This window comes from Opisthocomus hoazin, chromosome 4 (genome assembly GCF_030867145.1).
Source record: "Opisthocomus hoazin isolate bOpiHoa1 chromosome 4, bOpiHoa1.hap1, whole genome shotgun sequence".
Lineage (NCBI taxonomy): Eukaryota > Metazoa > Chordata > Aves > Opisthocomiformes > Opisthocomidae > Opisthocomus > Opisthocomus hoazin.
Genome location: NC_134417.1, coordinates 18994894 through 19019970, shown reverse-complemented (window position 1 = coordinate 19019970; position 25077 = coordinate 18994894). Strand labels below are relative to the sequence as shown.

Genomic DNA, 25077 nt, shown 5'->3' with positions numbered 1-25077 from the left:
GGGCTGGGTGAAATCAGAGACAGCTTTTCTTCTCCTAGCGCATAGCTTAACAGCAGCTGGTGCTATCAGCTGCTGGCAGTACTGAAGCCGCTGTGAGTCTGGGCAGAGGAGCGAGCATCCAGCTTTGGTCCAGCTCCTCCTTTGGTGGCCACAGGAACTGGAGTCCATGTCCTGTGAGGATCAGGCTGCTCCTGCCCCCGCTTTGCCTGCTCTCTTGTGCTCACGCTTGCTCTGTGCTCCCGTTTTCTTCCTTCTCTGCAGCTCTAATTAAACAGATAGAGGTTTGAAGCAAAAGCAGAGAAGAGGAAACGCAAGTTAGGTAGGGACCCGTCTCCTGCCAGGAGCGGGTTGCATGCAGGAATGTGTCTGCAGAGCTTTGTGCTGTCAAAAAGCTCTTTGTGCTTTTGCTCTTTGCTGCTGGGGCATCCTCTGAGGTGGTGGTTCAAAATTTAGTTTATGTGTGTCTTACCCCGCTCCCCTTCACCTTCATCACGGTGCCGTAGAGCATCCTCACCCTCCTGCTCGCCCATGCCTGGCCATTCAGGGGCTGGTACAGACCCAGCTCCCAGCCCTGCTCGTTCCCCTCAGTCGTCTGAATCACCCTGCTCTGACCCTCTCCCTGGTCGCCTCCATGGGCTTGGCACAACGCTGCCCAGGACTGCGGCAATGAGCCCGTTCTCGGCCACTTTTCTGTTGTGCCCCAGCCGCGAGCGTGGCAGTGACCGTCCCCAAGGCCTCGCGGCGGAGAACAGGAACCTCTTTGCTGGCTCCAGCGGGCGTTAGAGGGGGTCCGTGATGCTTTGCAGACCAATTTTCTCTCTGTTATTGTTTTAAACTCCCTGTTAGCCATTCCTTCTTCCCAGGTTTCTGCGTGTTTCAAATTATTTTCCCCAGAGGCATCGACGGCATTTTTCCAAATTGAATCTCATTTATTTTCTACCCAGGTTTCCAATCTCTCTGGGGCCCTTTGTATTATTTCTCAGTCCGCACTGCCGTGTACAATATATCCTAATTTAGTATCGTCTGTGAATTATATTACCGTGCCCTTTAGTTCCTCTTCTATTTAATGAAGATATTTCCAAGGAAAAAAAAAATCTAAACTACATTTTATTAAAATAAGAAGGTAGAGTCTTAAAAACTCCTTTGTGGGTTTCCAATATGAATTCTAAATCTTTTTCAAAGAAATCTTCAACATTTTAAAGAGAAATTAAAACCTTCAAAATATCAAAGTTGATAGGTGTAAAAATGAATCAGTTTTTCAATTAGCTGAGACCTCTGTCCCTGTATAACGAGCTTTGCATAGTGCAGTGTCTCTGGTGGAGAGACCATCTATGTATTTGCAGCAGATTTTTTTTAAACCAGCACCTGAACATATGTTTGAATTTCTCAATAAATTGTTCACTTTCCCTTCCTGACCTCTTCAGGTTTGCTCTATGTGGCTGTTCTAGCAAACATGTACACTGGCAGGAATGATGCTGAAGCAGCATATTTTAATGCAAACTGTGCAGGCTTATTCATAGGAAGTGATTTTCAAATTCATAATCATGAATATTTGCACTGTAAGGTTGATTCTGTTATGAGCTTTTTATTTATAAGCTAAGAAGCGCTGCCTATTGGTGCCAGGCTGGGAGAGCATCATGCCTCTGTGACAGGGAACGAGCCATGCTATGGAAGCTGTCTGTCCTAACAAAACAGCTCAGATTTCCGACTGTGAATAGGGAAATAGCACTGGCAGCAGGCAATTTGCTGGAGATATATATCGTGAAATATTTGCTGCATAATTTCTAGCAATGAGCAATTTCATAGAGACTATGATCTGCTTGTGGAGAGAAATAAGGTGTAAATTGGATGAATAAATTGTTCTCTGCGATGGTTTGCTAGCTCTGGAGGACTGTTCTGCTCTTGGGAAGCGCTGCAGCTCGCCAGTGTCTTCAGTCCTCTGTGTACCGGTGGTTTGACCCCGCGTGCAGACCAATACTGCGGAGAGGGGTCTCACGCCCCGTCCTGGGGTGCATCCCGCCAGTACTAACCCCCCAACAGCCCATCTCCGGCAGCATGCTCCCCGCGGACCCGCACCCCGCCGGTGGGGGTGGCCGCGCTGAGCAGGGCTGCGGGTGTTGCTGGCAGTCAGTCGCGGGGTCGCCAGCTGCTGGGAAAATTCCTGCTCCATTTTCTGCTCGAGAACACGTGAGGTAAGGGATGGGTGTGAAGCGGGACGGTAGAGCTTCGGGGAGCCTGCAAGATGTCCCCCAGTGTCTTGGCTAACAGGCTTCGCTGCCAGCGTTTCTCTGTCTGCTTTAGGTCAGTATTGCTCTGTTTCGGTGTTACAAATCGAGCCTTGTTCTCTGCAGAGGTAGGGGCTTCCCCAGGGACGAGGAATCCCCTGGCTCCCGGGGCTGTGCCACCAATGTCCCTGCCACCTCCACGGGCTGGGTCGGGATGCTCTGGGTGGAGCCGCCGGCTCGCTGCCACGCTGGTGTGCAGCAGCTGTAGGAAATCAGAGGAGCCTTGGGGCTATTCTGGGAAACACCAAGGGAGATTCCCGAGGTTTCCAGAGCAGAAATCTGGCAGAGCTGCCTGCCTCCATGCCTGGCAGGGCTGATGTGGAGCTGGGCACAGAGCCCCGAGAAGAGAAGGAGGAAACAATGGGATCCCACAGAAGCGATGCAGAGTCGGGGACCACCGAGACGAGTGACCGTGGGTTTGGCCCTGGTGCTCGCAGACAGCAAGGTGGGCTCCAGCGGTGGGGGCTGGGACATTCCTCATGTCACGCAGCTGGGTGTGCAGGGCCTGACGGCTGGCTCGGGATGGGGCGTGTAGGATATCGCGTGCTTGTCTCCTAGGTCGGAGAAGATACAACCGCTGCGTTGCCTCGGAGGGTTTCAGAGGCAGTAAAGATAAATCCTTGCCCTGCTCACCATTATTTTGTGGAAACTTGAGCCCTCGGGACATTTCAATCTCTGTTTCTGACTCCTGCCTCCAGAGAGTTGCCTGGCTTTCGAACGTACCTGCTCATCTTGTGAACAGGGGCACGGTTCCCTTGAATTCCATTTGAGCAGATGAGCGCCCGATTGCTCGTCGCCTGGGCTAATCCCATGGAGCAAAAACCTTCCCGAAAGAGGGTTTACATCATATGAAGTGGTAATGTTTGCACTGGGGCTCCTACACAAGCACACACAGGTATGGAAAATGCTGGGTCCAGCTGCCTCCTTGTTAGCTTCAGGTCTGACGAAGCTGCGCTCCAGTTGTTATAGCTGAAGGTTATGTCCACCCTTCGTCACCAAAACCACCTTTCCATTAAGTCATGGTCATGATGGGCAGCTCCAGCTTGGTGGGACCCGTTGCGTTACTTAAGCAAGTGTTTGGAGAGCGGTGCATCCTCGGGGACAACGGTGGCTTTATCCCAGGGGACAGACCCAGACCTGTCTTCCCCCTCCCACGCCATGGGCCAAATACTGAGTTCTCTGACCGAGCGTCCTTCCTCCCCTTTATCAATAATTTTAATCGTTTTAATAATGTCCCCTTGCACGGATAGGATTACGATTAGAAAATGTCAGAGCCTTGTTATCATCTAATTAGAGTCACATTTCAGCAGAATAGAAAGGAAAATCTTCAAGCACTGCCTTGTGCAGTGAAATGGGAAGAAAGTGATGATTTAAACCAGCTGTGGGCTGAGCCCCAGCTGCAGTCCCGCCTGAGACGTGGGGCATGGCGCGGGACAAAACGACGGTCCCTGGTCGGAGCCCTCCGAAGCAATCAGTGCAAACCGCTCCCCGATCGCTTTTGCAAAGCGAAAAACTCCGGCGCGGTCCAGTAAAAACAATCAGGCTGTCAGGTTTGCCGTCTAACAGCTGAGGGGGTCAGAGCAGCAACACAACACAAACCAAAATAAACACCACCTCGCTCTGCCAAAAAGCCTTTATCACTCTTCTGGGAGAGAGGGAGGCGCTTTCCGATGGCTTTACCTTTTTCCTTTTTTTTTTTCTTGTTTGTTTTTGTATGCTTAAATGTGAGCGGAGAGCTAGGATCCCTTCCCGCCCTTCTCCTAATGCCATTGTGGCAGGCGGAGGTACATGGGGTTTTGTTCGCTTCGGAGAGCCTCTTTGTTTGCCTTCTGCGAGGAGGAGGTTGGAAAGGCAGTGGGCGGAGGGGGTGTGCTGGCCCCTTAACCCCTTGGAGGCTGCCTGGGGATTTGCTTTGGCTTGGCTCATCCTCTGGCCTTTGCAGCACGTCCCAGCGAGCATCCCGTCTGGGGAGGAGGAGGCATGGCCGTGGTGGGGGCCAGGGCTCTGCCGCGATGCCGCAGTACCCGTGTCCGCGTGGGGTTCAGGGTGGCACGGTGCCTGGGAGGGGGTCTCGGCTTCTCCAGGTTCAATGACCCCAAGCGCTGCAGCAATGCACGAGCGATACTGCAAGTATCAGCGATACTGAAATACATTCTTCAGTGTACAAATAATGTTTTGCAAACGCCATGGCTGCTTCACAGCCCAGGCAGCGGCAGGCAGGACGATGCACACGCCGGCCCCTTGCCCCCACTGCAGCAGCAGTTTTTCAGTGCTTTGCTGTGGTGGAGCAGCCCCTCGGTTCCCCCATGGGTTTAGCTACCTGAGTGCCCTTAAGAGTCTGGCCTTAACCGCTCTCCTTAGGGCCAAAGCATCTGCCCCCCATGATTCTTGCCTCCGAGAGCCCATGGAAGGAGCAGGAGGACTGCGGCCACCTGCTTTCCCAATGCTCGCCTGCGGCTCACCAGTGCTACACTGGTGTTTCATGCTGGGAACACCTGCCATGCGGAGGGGACCAGACCCCGGCACTGACCAGCCTCACATAATAAATAACAGTAAAAATAGTTATCACTTAAATAGCGCTTTATGTCCTTGGGATGCTGTAAAACCCCGACTGCTGAATCACAAGCCGCTTTCTTGACGTTTACAGTGAACTGCAATTTTTGCTCCTGGCCAACACCCGGCCCTGCCTTCCCCACGCTGCTGCTCGGCAGCCGCCTTTGGAACGCCCAACATCTGGGGACATGCGATGTTTACACGGGCAGGCCGTGGCCAGGAGCCTCTGGCAGTGAAGGCTATGGAGAGTGGCACCAGGCAGTCGCGCGGGGGCCAGCGGTGGCCTTTCTGCCAGGCAGAGTTTCCCCCTTCCCAATTAGGGGTGCTGCTAATTTTAAATGAGCTGCCGCCACTAAGTAGGAGCACTTAAAATATCATCCAGCCAAAGCGTCTTCTGAGAGCCGAGGGTGGCACGAGAAGCGGAGGCGAGTCCCCAGTCCCTGCCGGTTCCGAGCAGGCAGAGCTGTACCCCTCTGCAAGCTGGGACGGGCGGAACTGGGAGAGCAGGATTTTCTTAGGATCAGTGTTTTCCAGAGCTTGGGGAGGGAGAGGGGATTTTCTTTAATCAAAATGAAAACCATCTCTGATTTCGTTTTAAAGCACAGTAAAACGTTTCATTTGACCCGATGCAAAGCGTTGCATTTCATTTTGCATTTTAATTAATTTTGTGATCCTTCAATTAGGCTAATTTCAAAGAAAACATGTTTCTTTCAAAACTGGAAGTCAAAACATTTTGAAGATCATCTCTGCCTCTGGAACACTGCTTAGAAACATTAGACACTCTGCTCTCTTTCTAGAAACCCAGGTTAGTTCCTGCCTTTACAGAGCTGCCAAATGCCTTGGGAGTTCAACCTAAGGAGTGCTTTAAAAAAGGGCCCTTGTTCCTCAGAAAGTGAGCACCGCAGCCTGTGATCCGGGCACGAAAGGGGAGAGGGTCTCATCTCAGATCTTGCCTACTCCAGAAAAAAATCAGGGCACTGGTAGGTGTAGAGGGAGCTGGAGCCCATCGCTGGACGAGACCCCGTGGCTTTAATCAGCTGGGGAAACTCCTGCAACGGCAAAACCTCACCCTGCCCGAGTCATTACTCAGAGGACACAGCGCAGGACCCAGGATAGAGCCTCTTGAGATATTTCCTGCTGAAGAAGCTTTTTTCCCCCCCTGTATTGCTTAGCTGCTGCAATGGGCTATGAGTTTGAGGATGAGTCTGCTCAGAGAGCCTTGGGCTCAGTAGCCAAAGAGCTGAGCCTCTGCCAGCGCCAGCTTCAAGCCCCGCTGGCACTGCAAGTATCCAAGACCATCTGGCAATTTCCCAGATCTTAGTTTCATTGTAAGGCATCGCCTTTTTCAGTCAATTAGCAGAATAGAATCACAGACTTCAAAATACATACATGCTTACATAGTATTATGGCCAGTAAATCCCACTCTGAGGTCTCATGGGTTTCCCAGAGCCATCTGGGCACACCTGAGCTTGGTGCATTCCTACACGTAGAGGCAAAAAAAAAATTAATTATTTAGAGAAAAGTGTTAAAAATCTGAATGGACTGCTATAGCTGCACGACGGGCTCGGGGGACAGATGCTCAGCTGCTGCTCTCATGCTGTCCCTTGACACACAGGCATCACCCCTACCAGTACGAAGACCTTCAGACCCCACTGAGCCTTAAATGAGGGAACTGCTCATCTGCTGACCACCGACAGAGCTCAGGCACAGCAGGGCTTCACCAGAAGAGTCCCCTGCCCTGCACAGGTAAGTCTGTGCCGTCCTGGGATCTTGCTCCCTGCTGGGTGCTCTGCCGAGGCAGCTCCAGCCCCCTCGAGGTGTTCCTGAAGCTTGTGGTGGGTGTCACCTTCTTGGGCTCCAGGGACTGGTGGCATCCAGCTGCCTGATGCCCATGTAGGGAGAATGGACTTCCAGGGGCACAGCCAGATACAACCTCTGACTCCACCGTACCCATAGCTCCCATTTAAAAATCTGCAGGTGATGGGGGGAAGGTGCTGTCCTGGGGCAGAAGGACACCTGGCTGATGCTGAACTCGATGAGGTGAAGGGAGATTTCAGGAAACTAGAAAGTTATTTAGGAATTCAGCAACACCCTCACCCCTGGAGGAGGTTACCACATGGTTGGCAAGGTAGGCTATTGCTTTTTCTAGATCCCTTGTTGGTGTTCCATGTATACGAAGTTCCATTTCTAATTGGATTGCCGGGTGTCAATCCAACTTTGTATCGGGCAGAAAGTCTTGTTGTGACACTCGGAAAGCGGGCAATGGAGGAGCTGACCGCTGCTGTACATCGCTTGTCATACGTGGTGTTGAAAGGACCGCAGGTACCAGGTACTCCAGCTGCTTTATGGGAAGCTGTAGGGTTGGTCATCGAGACGGAGGGCTGCTTCAGCAGGCGGTGACAGCACACGAAGCAGTGTTTCACTGTTCCTGCGCCCCTGGATGGACTCAACTGGTGGGAATGTGTTTCCCGGTACTGCTGACCTGCTCCGAGCCAGGCCCCGGAGGCTTTTCTCCGGGTTCGTATGCCTGGGTGTATTTTCTCTGCTCAGATGATTAAAAGTCAGCACTCAGAGGCTCACAGAACAAAACACTTTCCTTGAGAAGACATTTGCATTTGAAAGGCAGGATGGCTGTTCCAGGGACTCTGCTATTTCACAACCTTCTTCCGTAGAGTCTCCTGGCTCCCTTCTCGCAGTGCTTAATTTGGGGCTCCATGCTCTGATCCCAGCAACCTGCATCTGGCTTGAAGCCAGCCTTAATTGTGCTGTCTTGGGGTGGTTCAGAGAGCCGTCTAGCTCCAGCACAAATTACAGTGCTCGGAGGACGGCTGTAATTTCTGTCCTGCTGCCCCCAGTTCCTGGGAACTCTCCTGGCAATCAGCAAATGATATGACTCACGCTCCAAGCAGCCAGAGCCACTCCAGCCTAGCACGGTATTTTGATTAGTAAGAGGCTGGCACAAGAGCTGAGAGGTTTCTGCGTGTGTGCCAGGCTGCGCGCCTTGTTCCCCCACCGCACCAGGCTCCTGCTCGCTGCCGCGGCTTTGGGCAGCGGGTAAGTGCGCCGTGCTGGAGTGCACGCTTGCACCTCATTGTCCGTGCGACGGGGTGAGGATCTCCTGCTGAGCGGCCACCCCACCGCCATGCTCGCAGCCTTGCACTCGCTGCGGGACCGGGCTTGGTCCTCTTGGGCCAGATTTGGTCGTGCAAGCAGGGCTTCGGTGGCAGGGCTTGATAACCCAGCCCTGCCTGGCCCCTCGTTTCACTGCACGTGAATTTTACGGCTGGAAGTTGGGCTTTGCTTGCGTGGAAACCCAGGCAGCTTTGCGGGAGCGTGCCTGAGGTCCCCAGATGTGTGGGCGGGATGGGACATTGCGTACGCTCACACCTATATCCGTGTGCGCGAGCTGGGACGTGCTTAGAAACGCATGCTTTTATCGGCTGTGCCTACTGCTGGAGATGCCTGGTTCATTTATCAACTGAGAAGCTCCATCTCGCTAAAAGTCTCATTTCCATATTCTTTCCAGATGGTCAAGATGCCACAGAGACAGTTTCTAAGTAAATAACTTGCTTCTTTGCACAGTCCCCCGTAGGCCTCCCAGCTCGCTGCCCCAGATGGCTGGAGAGTCCAAGGCGGTACCTGGGTCACGAAAGGAAGCGCCGAGCCGCATGAATAATGGAAACAGCGCGGCTGCCGCGCGGCGGAACGAACCCCCTCCGTTGGCAGCGCCGGATTCGGGCTGCAGGACGGTGGGCTGCTGGAGAGCGGCGATGCCCCTTCCCGGGCAGGGGCCCGTCCTGGCAGATGCTGCTTTGATGGCACCGGGCACACAGGGATGCTCGTCAGGCAGTGCCGTGCCCGGGCGGGGGGTGGCTGTGCCGGGGTGCCGCCGCGGGAAGCGGGGTGTGAGGCTCGGTGAGCGGCGGTGCGAAGCTCCCACCCCTGTGCAGCGTGGCTCACTTTTCGCCGCAGCCCGATCGCAAGTTAAAACCGAAAGGTTAAAAGCGTTTAATTATGCTGATGCTTTCCCCGTGGATTAAACAAGAGGATAAATAGACTACAGCGTGTTATTTTGGATTGGATTTTGTTTTTCAAACAAGGGGAGGGAGGCGGGAGGCTGCGGCTCCTTGGCAGCTGTCACACGTTTCGCTTTTGATGGTGTCAGATGCGTCTGTTCGGAGGTGTTTCGCTTGCCGCTGTCAGCGTTTTCCGGGGGAGGCTGCGTTCATTGATACAGTCTGTTTGCTGTCCACATATTCACAGTTCATGTGTTACATTTTACATAAAGTAAACTTAGCAAGGGGAAAACTAATTCTGCAATTCTTCAAAGCTAATGCACAGTAAATATATTCTGACACTGACAGGTATTTCTTATTAAATAGCTCTGAACTGCAGCACTAGGTTTTGCTTAAGTGGCATTATTCTCCCGGAGCAAAGACAGTTCATTTATTAGTCATTCTGAAAACCAAATAACAAATATTATTCTCTAAGAAAACCAAACAAACCATTTAAAAGGGGCCTGTCTGAAGTGATTAAAGTACAGTGTCTGAAAAGCAGCTGACATTTTAGTGCCAAAATACCATATGGAGACTCAAGTGCTTTATTAACATCCTTTGACCTAAGCCGCGAAATCTCCCGACACCTCGGAGCGCAGCAGAGCAGCCTTCCTGCGTGCGAGGGAAAGCGCGGAGGCAAAGCTTGCTGCCAGCTCAGAAGATGTCATTTTGGCACACCGAAGAGCGAGGTGCAATAATTGAGGGGCTGGATGTGAGCAGATTTTTTCGATTTCTGCCAGAGATACGCTGTAAAATAATTCAGCGAAGCTGAAAGCGCGGGCTTTCCATTTACGCCATAAAAAATAAATATATAGTGTTTGTCTTGCCTTCTTACAGCTCTCTCTTTTTCTCTTAACTAAATATTTCCTTTCTTCTGAGCATCCGATATTATTTCTATCTTTCAGGCATACAAAATAAAAGACTGCATGCACTTAAATATTTTTATTTATGGCTTATGTGGGGCTGCGTTTGTGCAGCCCCAGCTCCGCGCTGAATGTTTCCTTCACGAGCAGGAAAACAACATTGTACTGCAGGTCAGACAGAATAACTGATACCGCTGCGTACAGATCTCCGCTCACGGGAGAAGCTTATTAAGCCGCAGTTGGGTAGGAAAAAGGCTGTTCACCCGCAGCAGGACGATAAGGGGCCGGGTAAGTGCTCGAGCGGATGCCGCACCAGGCACCGATGGGAAGGGCCCCGGCGAGTCACTGGGTGCCAGGAGGAGCCGCTCACCAAACAACCTGTTAGAAATCGTTTGGTCAGTTGTTCTCAGTCCGTTCTGTGCACGAAGTGCTTGGGATCTGGCCTATTTTTTATTATTATTTTTTAAACAATATTCATAAGAAGGCATCAGATAGCGAGAGGAAGTAAGTCTTAGCTGGAGGTTTGCTCACGAAACATCTCCTGCGAGCGCGTCCTTTCTTGCTGGCTCTGAAGCAGGGCAGCCTGAGTTGGCAAGGACGAAAATAATATAGAAGTTATGTGAGGAGTTTAATAAAAAACCAGCAGATACTGAGCTGATGCATGTTATTAACTTGCTTCTCTGGGATTAGGTAGGTCTGGGTAAAAGAGGAGGTATTGGTCCAGGTTTGCTTTCTTTCAGTGTTGTCCCAGTGACGGAAGATTACGCGCCGCTGGGGATTAGCCTGAGGACGTTACACTGCCAGGGTAACAACGTACATGCTGATGTCACTCAAGACATTTGGTCGGGTCCAGCGTTTCTGGCATGAGCTGATGTTTCTTCCCCCTCCTAGTATCCCGGGGCTGCCGAGCTGAGCGGCGCGTTCCCCGGCATGCTGTCCATCGGCGCGCTCCTCTCCCTGGCAGGGACCGTCCGACCCCGCTATCGTTCCCTCCTCGCAGACGAGAGCCTGCGGACTGCGCTTTCATAGCCGGCAGCAGCAAGCGCTGCGCCGTATCAGGAGCGCTCGGCGTTCCGCTATGGACAGATGAACTGGTTCAATATGATGCTTTAAATAGCTCTTCTTTGGAGAGAAAGAGAGAGAGGGTCCAAAAGGTGCATTGGCTGCAGCGTTGATGTTGCGTAGCCTACGCCAAATGGTGACGCAAACAGCGGATGCGTTTTATGCTTTCACAGACCCTACTGCCGGTAACGTCTGTTAGGGAAAACGAGAGCTGAGGTGTTCTTGCAGCTCGGCAAGGGGATGCAAGGCACCTACGTGACACGGGTGGGTATCATTGGGATCTGGGGGAAAGGCAGCAGAACTGGCTCTGGAAAGCAGCCTGTGCCCCTGGTCCCACTGCTGCCTTCCTGTGGCAGTGCTGAGTCCTGGCGACGGAGCCAAGTCCCAACAGCAGTGCCAAATCCCCATGGCCGGTTTCCCGTCCCACGGCCGAGCAGCAGGCTGCGGGTGAAGCGACGGCCCATGCTGGCGAAAGGCGCTGGAACAGCCCCAGCACCGACCAGCGCTGTGAAGCAACGACTGCATTAATCTGACATCGAGAGCAAATATTGCTAATGAGGAGCCCAGGCTATGGTAACCATGGCAATTTATGTTCCTGAAAACGCGAAACAAAGTCGGAGAAGGGACTAATCCTGCTACCCTCTCGGCTCCTGTGTGGTTTGCAATGCCGGGGATTGCAGGAGGAGTACTTGACCCAGCAGCAGAGAGGAGTGCAGAAAGCTGGTGAGTAGCAGCAGCTCGGGGGGCTCACCCCGCTCCCCACACGCTGCCCTCCCGCTGCCAGCCCCACAGCAGGCTGAGCCCCTTCAGCCCAGCGCAGGGCAGAGACTTCGGCCGGTGCCGGCACCACTTTGGCCGTGAATCCCTGGCTGGGGAAAGGCAGCGCGCCGTCACGCCGGCTGCGGCACCGCCGGCTCGTGCTGCACGGCTGCCTCTGCCAAGTGACAATTGGCTGCTTGCTTCTCAGACTGTGTCTCTAGGGCCAGCTGGGTTCCCTATAAATTTTTATAGAAAATATAAAATGACATCTGGAAGCCTGTGGCAGATAGGTTCTCATTCCTCCTGTAAGCGGGGAAGAGCATTGCCCTCTCTTAATTTTTCACAAATGTTGTCAAGCTCGATGGAGAGCAAAACTAGTAATTGGGTGTCCTGGCTGCTGTTCCAGCTGCACAGCCTTCGCTAGCTCTGCGTATTTTTGGAGAGCAAGCACAAACTCCTGGCCATGCAATAGCCACAGAGCCATTTGCAGCCCCCAGTGCAGGCATGAGAGCTAAATTTTGATGCACTGAGACTGAAGCAAAGCCAGGGTTTGGACCAAAAGCATCATTTCCCAGGGCAGGACCCATCTCGGTTCAATGAGCAGACACACCTGGGTGCTTCCCTGGGTGCTGGAGCATCCCACACAGGTACCTCAGAGGAACCTTAAATCCAGGGCTCACCCATTCCCCCTGGGCATCCAGGGAAAGCTGTGCTGCCGGTAGAGGAGGAGCGGGCACAGAGAAGTGTTTCATTTGATGAGGCCTTAGGGAAATCCGCTGGTAAGCGAAAGCCTCTACAGCAACGAGGGACTTCGCCTTAATTAAACTACAGCAGGGCTGCTGGTGCGGAAACTTGACAAGGTGCAGGGGGATTATTTCAGCTGGGGAATGCAGCGAGGTGCTGGGGAGCCATCGGGTTGATTGGTGACGTCTGTCCGAGGCGGCAGTGAGCCCCAGTGACACGGCGGGGAGTGCAGACGGGGCCATGTGCTGCCGGGGAGCGGCAGGCAGGAGCAGGGGTACCTCTCCGCCAGGGAACAAGGCTCTTGGCACGGGAGGGGAAATGAAAATAGGCAAATAGTAAAAAATAGTAAAGCAACACTTTGACAGCCTACGCAGGTTTGTAACCAGTGTGCAGGTTTGTAACCAACGTGCAGCTTAGAAAGCAGATGCATTAGGATCCAAAAAAAACCTGAGGCTTCGACACAGCCAAGGTTTCTGACACGCAGCGGAATGAGGAGCAGCTGCCTGCTCTCCTGCTGCCGCTGCTGCGCCTGCGCATTTCTTAGACAAAGATTTCTCAAAGGCACCAGGGGCGCAGGAGGGTTTGCAGGACGCCCGCAGAGAAGTGCCCACGCCTGCAGGGCCAAGATCTCCCTCCCCAAAGGGCTCGGACCACCCCTTTTCCCCAAAGGCTGGTCTGGCTTGCAGGAAATTTGCTTTTCCCCTGCTTGTCCCAGTCCCTCCAGCAGCGCCGCTGGGTTTCTCTGCCCTGTGCAGGATCAGGCCCATGCTTCCCCGTCTCTCCTGCCCCTCTCTAACCTCGTTCATGTTTACAAGCTTCAGGAGACCGACTCTGGACGAACAGCTTAGTTTTTTAAATTTTCTCCTTTTTGATGAAGTCAGGGTCTGGGAAGTCCTCAAGGACTGCCTCAAAGGAAGTGTCAGGTTTATGTGCAGAACGAGGCAAAAACATAATAATCTCATTTTACTCTCTTTGGAGCAAGAATTGTCCTCTCTCTACTCAGCTCCCCTCCTGCCTCAAGGCTGGGAAGAGAGGAGCAGCATCCTGCCATCGCCGCTGTGCGTTTCCAGGGGGTCGTTCCCTGCGAGCGTGGTGCATCCTTGGAGCTGCAGATGCCCCAGGAGCTTTCAGGAACTGGTTCCAGTAAGTCACTGCAAGAGCTCCCAGGGCCTGGGAGTGGGTCTCACCCTGTACTGGGGCTGCCCTGGCCCCCAGCTTGGCTTCCCCCATCAGCAGCTTGAGACTAAGCCCCCCCCCCCACCTTCCCCCTGGTTACCCAGGCACAACCTCTTCGGCCACGGGGCCACCCAGATGGCTTCACCGGGAGGCCACCCCTGCGACCCTCTGTCCTTGCTGCCTTGTGGTACCATCATTGTTCCTTTATGGTTTTGTGGGGTTTTTGAGGGGAGGGGGGAGGGGAAGGGTGATTACTTTTCTTTCTTTTTGACTTGTTACTCATTCCCACCCATCAGGGTGCCTGGCGTCAGCCCACCAGCACCACCCCCCAAGGCAGGGAGCTAGTGTTTTGTCCTGGGAGCTGAAGAAGGGATGGACGAGGAGGAGGAGAAGGAGAGGGGTCCAAGGTGAAGCATCAAGGCAGAGGAAGGGTCAGGAAAAGACCTCATTGGGGAGGAGAAAGGCAGCAAGGGATGGAAAGGAGACCTGGGCTTCAGCTGCAGCTCAGTGGGGCCTTTAGCGTTGAAAGCTCCTGGGCCGGATAGAGGCCGTCCCGCCGCTTGGCCAGATAACCAGCAAGGCTTCCAAAAAAGCGTAAGCAGAGCTGGGGTGTGCGGATGCCCAGCCCGAGACCAGTCACCGTGAGCAGCCACCCACCCTGTTTACATCTCAGCCCTCCACCATCCATCTCACGCAGCTTACGGCGACGCTGTGAAGGGACATTTACTGACAAATGCCCCACACGCTGGCGAGGATCTGGTGGCCACAGCAATTCCCTGTGCTGCCTGGGTGCTCCCGGCCATCGAGGTTGGGGTCCCTGCTCCCCACAAGTGCAAGCAGGCTGCCTGCTCCAGGGGGAAAGGTCCCAGCCCAGGGCAGGGCTCCCGGCTCTGCCGAAAGCCTTCATCCCACTCTTGCTACCTGAGCACGCCTTTTGGCAAGATGCTCAGCTTCGCTGTGACTTGGGGAGCTGACAGCTCTCAAGTGCATCCCAAGGATGAATAAAAAGCGACAGAGCAGGTAGCGATTTCTGCAGTCAGCCGGAGTCTCTGCGAAGACGGTCTCGAAACCGTCTCGCTGTCTTAGTGGCCAGAGGACGCCTGTCACAGCCACTTGACCTGCAGGCAGATGGTTGCTGTCTGTCTAACACCCTGTCTTTTGGGGCTTGATAGGCACTTTTAAAATGCAGATAGACAGCGAGGCTTCGCTGGGGGAAGGAGGCAGCACTCGGCATCTGGATGCCAGCATCAGGGTGCGCAGGGCACGGTGCTGGGGAGCGCGGCGTGTGGCTTTTATCGGGGGGTGACTCGGTAGCCCCCCTCCACACTGAGCAAGCCTGAGGTTGGCAGGGGCAAGGTCAGCAGGGTTTGTTGAGCCGGATGGAAGAGCGGGAGCGTGTCATGGGGCTGATGTCATCCGCCTGTGATGTCACCGCTGTCTTCTTCAGCAGAGCACTTTCAGTGATAGCAGAGCTTCTGCAGTCTGTCTGCCCGCCTGGCACTCGCTCTGTACAGTGTAATTAAGGAAATATATTAATAGAATGGGAGCCGGGGCCTGGGTAATGTTCTTCTGTGACAGACAAATGCGGAGACAAAGCAGACGCTTACTTCAGAAGTACTGCAGGATGCTATTAGTGGGCACAAACTCGCATCCCATTAGTGCCATTGCTGTTAGGCAACGCTGTGTCATTTGCATTTTAAATGAAGCTCCCAGACCAGCTCCAGTCCAGGATCAGCTCCAGGAAAGCTGCAATGCTGTGTCTTCACTAGGGGAGCCTCAGGATGTCCCAGGATTACCCGGCTAGTGAAAACGGACATCGCGTGGGCTCAGCTTTTGTGCTGGTGGCAAAGCCACCCCCGTAGAGGTGACACAGGATGGGAACAAGACCACGGGAGATGCTGGTAGGGCTCATCTCTGCCATGGTCTCTCCCAGGGCGGTGGTGTTTGTCCAAGACGATGCTCCCTCCCGTGCTCACATAGCCCATCAGTGATTTTAATGTGGCCCACGGGGTGGCCCAACAGGGAAGGACTCTGCCAGCCCCTTTTGCAGGGACAACCCCTGCACATCTGCATCGCTTACAAGGAGACTGTGCCGCCCTTCTCGGCAGAAACAGCTCTACAAGTCCTGAAGCTGCCAGCTTCCCATCCTCAGCCTTACATGATGGTCTTAACAAATTATGGCATAAATATGCCAGGCGAGGGAAGGCAGCTTTCACAGAGGATTGGGAATGTGATAAAGCAGGGGATGATTTTTTTTCACCAAAAGAGATCTATTCATTTGAGCGGACAGTGCTGCAGAAAGGAGTCTTTCGGAGGCTTTGGGAGCGGAGGAGAGGGGCACTGCAGACAGAAACTGAAGGGCTAATTGTGTAAAGCTGGTGAGGAGATGCCTTGGTCTGAGCCACAAGCGTGCTAACGGAGAGGTTGCTTAGCTACGGTGGCGAAGGTACCTCAGCCACCCCCAGGTAGGGGAGGGAAAGCCAAGCATAAACAGCAAGGAGGAAGAAGGGTCATTAAAGTGTTCCCTAAAGATGCTTAACTAGAGGTGGTGGGAGGAAATAAATAAGGAGGAAAAGTTGGTCTGAGTGCCCGGGAGGAAGCCAAGCTGTTAGGAAGATGGCTTGTTTGCTGCTGGAAGTCATCTCTTGTCACCGACTTTGACTGGAAACTTTTGCTTAGCATGCTTTCTCCAGCTCTCAAGCATCCCTGGCTTTATCCTCTCTCTGCTGCTTTCTCATTTAATTCCTTCACCTTGAGGGTGAAGGCTGGGGAGCTGTGGTGCATGGGACTGCAGGTGGGGCTGAGCACAGCCGGGAGAGTTATTTGGTTGCCCGTGGATGGGAACACATACATGCCGCCCTTCCACGTGCTCCTCAAGCTTGACAGAGAGAGCAGCCGGGTGGCTGTGCAACCTTTGCTCCATCAACAAACATCACCCAAACTGGCCCGAGCCTGAAGCCTACAGTTCACGTGAACACACAGTCATTAATGAAGCTTTGCCTGCGTCCTGGTCCCGTCCAGCACTCAGCAGTGGGCAGGGAGAAAATCACAGCAAGCAGCACTGACAGCACCAGCCCTAAACAACAGTTAGGAGGAGAATTATTTTAATGAATACGTTTCCTTTCAATTGTATGCGAATAGCGAGATCCCATTAGAACGGGGAAGCAATTAGAGCTAATAAAGATGAACGTGCAGCGCTCGGTGCATGTGGAATAACAAACAGCGAACAAAGGATTCAGGAGAGAGCTGACTCTAATCCAAATAAATGAGCAGTGATGAAAGGGAAAGCGGCTGGGGTCTCCCGCCGTGAGACACGCTTCCTCCCCGCCGGCTCCCTGCCCGCGCTTCACCTCATTGCAGCCGGGAAAGTCACGCTCGGGGCCGGGCATGGAGGCAGCCGCTCGATGGGATGGTCCCCGCCAAGCCGTGCCTTGATGCGGGCCCCAGCATTGGAGGGGTGGCTGTGGTCCCTGGGGAGCATCCTGCTGGATTTTGCGTGGAGGTGGCAAATGGCCCCAGCTGGGGCAGGAGGGCCCAGAGGCATTCAGCAAGGCTGAAGGGGAGAGAGGGGGCTGGACTGGAAGGGCAGAGGGAGCACATTGACTCGTGCCATTTCCCATCTTGTGTTTGATTACTGGCGGCAATCGCCCACCAAAATTAACAACCCTGATCACAACAGGCACGTGACTAGACCGAAAGCATCAGTGCCATGGCAAGGTGGAGCGTGGAGGAAATAACAGCCTCTTCACAATGGTGTATTTACACAGTAGGCTCGCAGGAAAATTGGGTAAACCAATAATTACCCAAGGATATTATTGGCTTTGGCAGAGTTAATAATAATTAGTGCTCTTCCTTTTCCAGGCTCCTTACAGGAGAGACCTTATATAATTCACAGAATACAAAGGACCCAAACTACCAAGAACTGCTTCTACATGTGGCTTGGGAAAAAAAACACTGAGTCTTTCTGCTGACAGACTCCAAGGGTGGAAATCATCCGAAAACAGCGGGGAGCCAGACTGAAAAATAATAATAGTGGTAGTAATAATAGCAATAATAATAATAACAATAATAATGATAAGCAATTTTCTATATTTGAAAAAAATGTTGAGTCGGGACTACATTTTCCCCAGTCTATCTAGTGCAGGTGAGCCAGAGCTAAATCCGGCCCTGACACTTGACAGACCTCCAGCTCAGCATGGGATGCTGGAAACTGCCCTGCTGCTCCTCTCCCAGTGCTGGCAGCTCCGGGGTCGCTTTCTAGCTGCTGGTCTCGGTGGCAGCACAGCATTTCCCTTCCCAGAAAGCAGGTATTTCCCATCGGCTCTCTCTGCGTTCCCCTTCCTGGCAGCATCTCTGCGACATCCCGGATCCCTGCGAGCCAACGGCTCTGCGCTGCGAAGCACCCGGGGCTGCAGTGCCGAGGCTGCAGCTGCTGCTCTCCGCCTGCACCTGAGCTTGGGGCTGAGCACCCAGCCCGCTCGCCAGCACCGTGCAGGACACAGCCCTTCCACCCACCAGCCTGCCCTGCCTGCTGCCCCCCTGCAAACAGCCTTTCTGGGTCAATGCCACTCGACATTTTGGGTTAAACGGGGTGAATTTGTTTTGAGATGTGCTGGAAGAGGAGTCCCCCCTACAGCACTCCTGGCTTTGCTGCTGCCTGGGGCAGAAGGGTGGTGTGGGGTGAAAGGGATCAGCCGGGTGATACGTACTCTGAGGTGATATGTACTCTGAATTGATGCGTGTGATCAGCCGTGTGAGCCCACCGCCGGTGCCGGGGACTGGAAGCGATGGCGAAGGAGGGCGCCCGATTTCTGCACAGATACCCAGGCTCCATCGAGAGCAATCACCTCACCTCCGAGCTGAGTCCAAACCTCAGCAGCTCTTTAGGCATCCCTAAGATGCAGCCTTGCCTACCACTCCCGCAGCTCCACCTCTCATCCCCCTTACTGAAATATCCTCCTCCCAGCTCCTGCCTCGCCACGTCCAGCCCTGCCGTGCTCCGGTGCAGCCGCAGTGCCGTTGCAGAGACCCTCCGTGCCGCTCCCGGCTCTGCCTACATTGCCCTCTCCCCCTGCCCGCAGCAGCCGCTCCCCCGGCACGGAGCATGTTGGCTGCCTCTACCGCTCCGGGCAACCTTCAAACGCTCAGAAATCACCAGCGAAATCCCCCCTGCCCCAAGCTGGCCCATAAATCACAGCATTATAAAAATAAAACAGTTTTGTGCGTGCATGCACATTTCAGGTTGCCTTTTAAACCTGAATTTGTTTCTCACACGTTGGCAGAAGAACAGAGGGGAGTCGGAGTCAAAAGGCAAGCTTGAAAAATAAACGCATACTTCTCTCCTGCTGCTCATGAAGGGGTCCCAGAGGAAAAGAGAGAAAAACAGGACAGGAAGAGGCCCCAGAGGGGTCAACGCGCCCGTTCCCCAAAGCAGGAGCAAGCTCTTCCCCGCAGGCATCGGGCTAGCTTGTGCCCAAAGACTGGGGTGATGGGAGCACGCTCTCAGTACCCTCACTCCCTTGCTTCCATTACTCTGCTGATTTTCCTTTTTCTCCCTCCCTCCCTCCTCCCCTTCTTCCCTGCTTCCCTGTGGCCCCATGCTCATCACCCTGCGCCCGTGCCGTGTCTCTGCGAAGGCTGCGTCACTGCCAAGGTGCCACAGGGACGTCCCTGCCTGTGCCGAGCCCTGCCCCAGCCGTGCCACGTGTGCTCTGCTCCTGCATGAACCACCCAAGGAAGAGACTGAAAGTTGTGCTGTCTTAAGCCACAGTTTAACATAATTAGACATCCTGGCTTGAGGGCAGTAATTACTTTTATAATCCTTAAACATATTTTACAAAAAAAATAATTGCCTCCCAATTCAATGCCTTTCAAAAATCCTTTTAAACAGCGCTGCCTTCTTCAAACACAACTCAGCCAACAGTAATTACAATAAATTATTCTAAGTTCTAAGAAAACATCTAGAAATTCATCTGTGTGTGCAAACTGCTAAGCATTCTTTGTTTACCCTTCCGTCCTGCCAGCCGGGTGCTTCCCGGCTGCCCGGCCGCAGCCCTGCCCCTCGCTCACCCCCCAGCCCACGCTGCCCAACAAGGGGCTCCATCCCCGGGACCCGGCGAAGCAGCCGCCCGCCCTTGCCCGTCCCCGGGAGTTTGGCTGGAGGCAACAGCAACCGGCTGCAATCGGGGCTTTGCGGTCTCGGCTGCATTTCAGAGCATGGCCACTGGCAGGCATTGCCGAATTTACCAGTTTTTAGGGAGAACTTTGCTCTGACCTGCACGGCAAAGGTGGTACGAGCGCTGGGCGATGCATTTGATCCTCAGCTGGGATAAATAAGGTATAATTCTGCTCAAGTCAAAGGCGAGAGCATGATTCACAGCAGCTGAGAATCTGGCCAACAGTGTCAGCAGCACGACAATAGCGTAATGTTTTCATTATGCACTGTTTTTTTCCAAATACTTAAAAAATTATCTAGGAATTACTCACACATCCAGTAATAGTTACCAGTCTTGGGTGTTTAGGTAAAGGTTTCTTGAGACAGTGAAGGGATTGCAAAAGCTTTAGCCGTCGCCTCTCCTGCTCCGTGCGCTTCTCCTATCACTTCTGCTCTCCTCCTCCTCCATGTACACAGTCCAGTAACCTCTTCCTGACAATCTCCAGACCCGCAAAATCACTCACTTGGAATTTCGCAGTAAATAGAAAATTGCTTTGCTCCTTTCTCTCAGGACAGCACAGAAAATGAATCCAAATGAAAAAGCAAGTAGTGTGTATCTGGTAGACATAAACAGCGCAAGAAAGGCAGTTCTGTTTTTCAGCCCTGCTGCAGAGCAAATGACCTTGGAAATAATAAAAAGCCCGGGGTCTGAGCATGTTGCAGAGCAGCACGAGCCTTTATTTGGGGAAAGGCTGGAAAGCAAAACCTGGAGGAATGGATATGTCCATGTGCAAGCCCCCATCAGCTGAAATATCTGTGCTTGGGTCCGCGCCTCGCAGCAGAAGGGGGAAGGAGCTCATCAGCACTTTCAAACCCTGCCTGGTGCTCGTGGGGCTCTTTGCCTGAACCTCCCGTCCGCTGGCTGCTCACGCCGTGCCGTCCACCAGTTTGAAAACCCAGGTCGGGGTGGCGGGATGATGCCATGTAGCTGGAGGTGAGCACCCCTCCCCACCCCAAATTCGGTCACTCCTGTGAACATTTGCAAACGATGTGAGCACGGTGAGGAGATTAGGGCTAATTTGTGGCTGGGGGAGGGAGGATGGGCTAAATTTATAGCTAATAATTCTAATTACACATCAAACCACTGCACCAAAAAATGGCCAGATAGAAGGCGTCTGCTGAGCCCCTGACTCAGTTCCGCACTGGCACATTGCGGCCAGCGGCTTCACCCACGTCCAACTGTGGCACCCAGTGACCACAGCCCCACCGGTGCCCATCACTCCTCGGTGGAGGGTCAGGGGTGGACTGAGGAACTGGACTGGACTCAAGCATGGCTTATGTCAGAGGGAAAAGCTGGGGCTGGTACCACCCAGCACACGTTTCCAGCTCCCGGCGTCGCTCCCGAACCGCAGCCACCGCACGGCTCCCGCTGTGCCGAGTCCAGCAGGCACAGCCAGCACCGGCACCAGCAAGCTCGCCAGGTCACTGAGTGCTGCGAGCGGTGAAAATGGGCTGCTCTGGGGCTTTTCTTCTTAGAAGTGTCAGAAGGAAGGAAGGAAGGAAGGAAGGAAGGAAGGAAGGAAGGAAGGAAGGAAGGAAGGAAGGAAGGAAGGAAGGAAGGAAGGAAGGAAGGAAGGAAGGAAGGAAGGAAGGAAGGAAGGAAGGAAGGAAGGAAAAGACAGAAAGGAAGGAAAGAAGGAAGAGAAAGAAAGGAAGGAAAGAAAGAAAAGAAAGGAAGGAAGGAAAGAAAGAAAAGAAAGGAAGGAAGGAAAGAAAGAAAGAAAAGACAGACAAGACCATATATAAACCCTGGCTGCTCCCAGTGGGCCAAGTCCGCACCCGGAGAAGCCGAATCAAGGCCTGGCTGCCGGGACGGCTGAGCGAAAGCAGCTTGCCTGGCTGCAAGTAAGCGATGGGCTTAGGTTTCACCAGCGTTGGAAGGGGCAAAGCAGTCAGCCACGGGGTTTAGACAGCTGAGAAATGCCCCGGCGACCTACTCGCGTATCTCCCAGAGTGGCGTCTCCCTAAATCTCAGAGCTTGTTAACTCCGTTGCGTGTTTATTTCGTAGCAAACCGTTTAATCTGAGCTTCAGAGGTACAGCTTGCCCCTGCAAAAAGCAGTGGAACAAGGCGGGAGGGAGGAAAAGTGAACCCCACCTGTTTCCTGTTTTGGTTTCCCCCACCCCCACCTTTCTTTATTTTTTTAGTGTTCCCTGGTTATTTGGGAGCTCCTGCAACATGTCCAGAAATACCTCTGCTAGCTCAGTGGCGTTTTGGAGCCCAGGCATTTAAGGAGGGCTTAGAAATTCCGAATGCAGCTTTCAACTGGTTCACGTGGGTGAAGGTAGCTCGCTGCTTGGTTGGTATTAATGCTGTCCTTTGTGTCTCCCTTCCCCTCTCCCAACCTCCCCTTCTCCCCCCCACACCCAGGGGACATGGCACACGGCTTGTCTTCTCCCACCCTGTGTCCATGGGGGTAGCACAGACATTTGGTGCACACGTGTGGCAGCGGCAGTGAGGTCTGAACGCTCCCCCGGACAAACCGTACAAGCAGCAGCTCCTGCAGAATTCCTTGTCTCTGCTGGGAGTTTTGGGGGCAACTTTCCAACCTGCCTCACCATAAGGGAGAAATCCCTGGCTGCAGGACTCGTTTGAAGACATCAGTTGGGAGATACAGATTTCATCTGGTTCCTCTCAGGGTCCACTGGCATCGCTGGGACAGTGCTTTACGGCCCATCATGTGTTGGGAGCAGCACTCATTTTGGGAGAGGAATTTCCGAAGCTCTGCACGTCTCAGTAAGAAGCAGCCAAATTTCCCTGTTAGAAAGATTCCCTGAGAAAACAGGCAGCGTGGAAAACCACCCCGCGAAAGCACGTGGCACCTTCCCTGCAACAGCCAGCCATACCTCAGCTGCCTGTAGGAGCCGGGTTAGCAACGCGGCGAGAAAAATGTTTGCGAGATGCTGCCCCGCTTCCTAGAAACCCGTATACATCTCCGATATGATCTGCACTGCTCGCCTTACAATAAACCAATGTATTTTAACTACAACCCGAAATGTTGCAAAAGAACCTTTTGAGTAAGTCTCTTTGGTGCAATACAGATACGTCAAGGCTGAATGTTATTGTACATGTCAGGGCTGTTGAAGTGTGGGATAAAGAAGGCCATTGTGCTCCCACGGAGGGGACAGCTCGGATGATTAATGACTGCTCCCTCAATTCTCCGAAGAAGAGATGGAAGTCGGATAAGGCCTCCGCTGGCGGTAGGAGCAGAGCACCAGAAGACATACCCGGAGCGAAAAACCAGGACGGGGCTCGGCGCGGAGGGGCAGGATCAATAGGCAGCAGCCTGCCGAAGCGCCGGCAGCTTGCCGGCTCGGTGCGGGACGGGGAGGTGCTGCCCAGCACTGGGGCTTGTGTTTGCTCCTCTCACCTCCTTCACTAACCCAGGCTCTTTTCTCGCAGCTTTTCTGCCTGCACACAGAGGGAAGTGGCTCTCAAGAAGGCAGATGGTTGTCCAGTGAATAAGACAAATGGCAAAAATTCGGGGAAATTGCAAATTGATCTTTGCCTAACACACACGGTGACTTTGTTACCTATTTTTTGAGCCTCCGCGCGAATACCTCCCGGTCTAACTCTAAGGCGTGCCAAAGTAAATTACATTTAGTTTGCCTTAAATAAACAATGACTCTTCCAGGAAAGGTTTGTCTCTTCTGGGCACTTGCATCATTTATCATTGCTCCACTGTTTTGAGTTGGCTGCCCTTTTAGGGTGAGATGTCTCTTGGTTTTAGTGTGTGCGCAACCATAGAGAGGACAAGGTCTTACCCCAAGAAAAATGTACTGAGAAGATGTCATTAAAGCTAATGAGAGTCCAGGCAGCTGCAGCTCATTAGAGATTGCCTGGGGCCAATTGTAACTGAGACCTTTAAATATACATCATAGTCAAATAAACAACATCATATTCGATCTGCAAAGTCTCTATCAGTTCCTGCCCAGTCCTTATCGCTCAGCCTTACATTTTGCTGAGAAAATGTTCCCTCTTCAGTAACAAACCCAGAAGAAAACAAGACCATCGCACTTAGGAGCGATGTGCTGAGAAATTGTGGGGGGTGTGGGGGTGTGTCCCATCTTCTGAAAGCTCCATGTGAAATGAATGTATTGCGAGGGCAGGAGACTCCCGGGGCTCAAGCTCTCCACCCTGCCCACAGGACAACGTGGAAAACAGGCCGAAGAAGCTGCGAAGGTGCTGAAGACGGGTACGGTTTAAGCAGTGAGTGAGCATTACTGGTTTTTTTTCTGTGTCCTTTCTTTGGCTTCAGGACATGACTTTACCGTAAAAGAAAATGAGGGGTTTCTGACACCACTTCACATTTGTTGTCGTTATGAAGTATTTAGCGAGGAATTACGGATTTACAAGCACGGGGGTTTCCTCCTCGATCAGCAGAGCCCCCAGCGGGGCTTCCCACCACCCCCCTTCCCCGCGGGCAGGAGCCCCCCGGGCTGCAGCCATGGGCAGGCTGCAGGCTTCCTCCTGTCCTCACCCCACGTGTGATTATTAAGTTCTTATCGCAAGAAGGAGTCACTCACACCGGGCTGCTTTCCAGGGAGTGCTGCTCCCTTAATAGGCCATTATATCTCGGTAATAAGGGCTAAACTCTTCTGGGGGCATTTAGTCATAAATTAAGTAAAATAACACCACCGATCCTGCCTTTCTCCCAGCCCTCGCTAAGGGGGGACGATGCTGTCCATGGATCCCCTGCTCTGCTGGCCTCTTGGGGCTGATACTAGGGGTGCGCAGTGCTGTCAGGGCCGTGTCTGGGTGCCCAGAAGTAATGCAGATAATAATAAAATAAACTGGGGACAAGCCGTGGCTGGGTTCATTGACTCCCAGCCGAAGAGCTGGCTCCCAGCTGAGGTCTCTGCACCCTCACTCAACAAAGGGCATCTCCAGTTCTCTCTGTGCTGGGGCCTGGGAACTGAGTGGCTCTTATGGAGGGTATCTGCCTGCCTTAGGGCATGGTGTCACAGGCAGGCTGATCCCCGGCAAGGGGCGGTGAAGGCAGTGCAGACACACACCTCGGCTGGAAATGCTGCCTTTGGGCAGCTGAACCCCTTCCTCTGCAGCTGCGCCGTGGGGTGGGTAAGTGCTGACCCAGGCGCAGTAGACCCGGAAAGCCAGGTGTTCTCTGGCTGTTGGCCAGAGAGGCTGCTGAAGCCAAGCAGCACAGACCATGCCACCCCCAGGGCACCAGACTCTCACATCATCCCAGACAGGGTGACCATGTCCACCCCACCGACTGGGAAAGTTCCCTGTCCCCCACCAACCCCAGGCCGCGGTTAGTAGTTCTACCCACCCTAGCCCAAAGCTGTGCTAACAATTTCCCACTCCCTGGCACCGTTTTATTCATTGCTGTGGACACAGCCACA

General features: G+C 53.4%; 1 long non-coding RNA gene across 1 annotated transcript; it reads left to right on the top strand.

The window, feature by feature from the left end:
- Positions 1-11302: 11302 nt before the first annotated feature.
- LOC142361132 (uncharacterized) lies at positions 11303-23565 on the top strand. The gene is made up of 3 exons (XR_012763661.1): positions 11303-11541; positions 13325-13464; positions 22082-23565. It is a non-coding gene; the product is annotated as an uncharacterized LOC142361132 (long non-coding RNA).
- Positions 23566-25077: the final 1512 nt, after the last annotated feature.